Source organism: Poecilia reticulata, unplaced genomic scaffold (assembly GCF_000633615.1).
Source record: "Poecilia reticulata strain Guanapo unplaced genomic scaffold, Guppy_female_1.0+MT scaffold_1072, whole genome shotgun sequence".
Classification (NCBI taxonomy): Eukaryota; Metazoa; Chordata; class Actinopteri; order Cyprinodontiformes; family Poeciliidae; genus Poecilia; species Poecilia reticulata.
In genome coordinates this window covers 1-1,560 of record NW_007615811.1, presented here as the reverse complement: position 1 = coordinate 1,560, position 1,560 = coordinate 1, and the positions used below count along the sequence as shown (strand labels likewise).

The 1,560-nt window shown below is 39.1% G+C and overlaps 1 pseudogene; it reads right to left on the bottom strand.

The window, feature by feature from the left end:
• Nucleotides 1-16: 16 nt before the first annotated feature.
• On the bottom strand, nt 17-1,554 carry LOC108166071 (retinol dehydrogenase 11 pseudogene; annotated as a pseudogene).
• Nucleotides 1,555-1,560: the final 6 nt, after the last annotated feature.

Genomic DNA, 1,560 nt, shown 5'->3' with positions numbered 1-1,560 from the left:
GAACTAATCTTCAGAAACATGCCCATTGGTAAAAGATCTTTCCTTTTTATTAGGGTAAATAATGAGCTGAAAATATATGTCTTTAGCACGAAGGCTTCTAATAAGCCAGTCAAATATCATTGGATGGTACCTTTAGCTCCCTAAAGACTATAGAGTCGCTGCATTATGATGTCAGAAATGTCATTTATTTACACTCCAATAAAAATTCCACATGCGGATCATAAGTTATGTAATATCTAAATCAAGTCAATTCCCTTCCTCTTTTTACAATATCTGAAAAGTTAAAGAARAGTCACATGAAAGTGTCAACTTCGGTCTAAGTCTCTATTTTTGCAAACAGATTGAAGTTAACACCATGAGTGGCTCTTATTTAAAACAAACTACTTTAGTAAAACACTCTTCAGAGGTCACAGAATGTCTCGCTGATCTCCCACAGCTTCTTCGCCGTCACCGGATCCTTGGCCTTGGCCAGTACTTCTCTGGCGKTGCAGTTGGAGAAGTGGCGCCCGCTGAGGTGTTCGATGCCCTCATGCAGGGCACAGTGCAGTGTGGTCTGGCTTCCCTGGAGAGGGGTCTTCATGAAAAATCTTAAAACGTTCAATGCAATTAGTTGAAAAATCGGGCTCGTGTTCCTGATGATGTCAGTCTTGATGACTCCTGCAAGAAGATCCAAAACTTTAGCTTGCAGCACAAAATTAAATAAGCTGGTGGAAAACGGTTTTAGCCATGCGTAGTCAAGTCAAGGTGCTAGTAGAAAAGACTAGCACTAGCRCTAGACTCTTCTTTGTCTGAATATCATCCTGGGGCCACTGACCTCTGCAAAATGATTACAATGAAAGCCACTTATTTTATGTTTCCCAAAAAATGTCAACAATATTGTTTTGGTTGCCATTTTATTYCTACTTAAACTTGAGGTAATCTAATGAATCTAAAAAAAAAGAAATACGTATTTGGAACATTTGTTAATATGGGGTCTATGAGATGACTGTATTTTTTATGTCTGCCAGATTATGCTAGATTATGCAGAGTAGCTTCTATGATTTGGAACCCTTTATTTTTCAGAGAACTGCTCGCAAATGAAAAAATAATGAAGGGAATAGACAATGTTCCCAAGGAGAAACGGCTGAACTTGGGGTCAGACCATACAATAAACAAAGAAAACTGCAAAAACAATAGAATCCATATCTACAAGGCGACAGGAGAAATACAAACATTACGATTCCTGTTAGGGACAGCTGGATTAGGTTTGAACAAACATGACATGTATGTTTTCCATTTCCAAAGTTGTTTRTGTCAGGTTAACCTCAAGACCTGAAGGGCAACGGGATCAAAGTGATCGATAAAAGTCTTTACATTCATTGAACTTTTGAGTGATCTACCTTGCCACTCACTTTTTTGTTCTTACATTTTCATTAGTCTTTGTCAAATGCTTGTGCTTGTCGGTGGATTAAGCAAGAAATGACCACCATGTAGCTTACCTGGATGGAGGGAGTAGCAAGTGACCTTGGTTCCCTTCAGTCTCTTGGCCAGCTCGTAGGTGAAGAGAACATTGCACAGCTT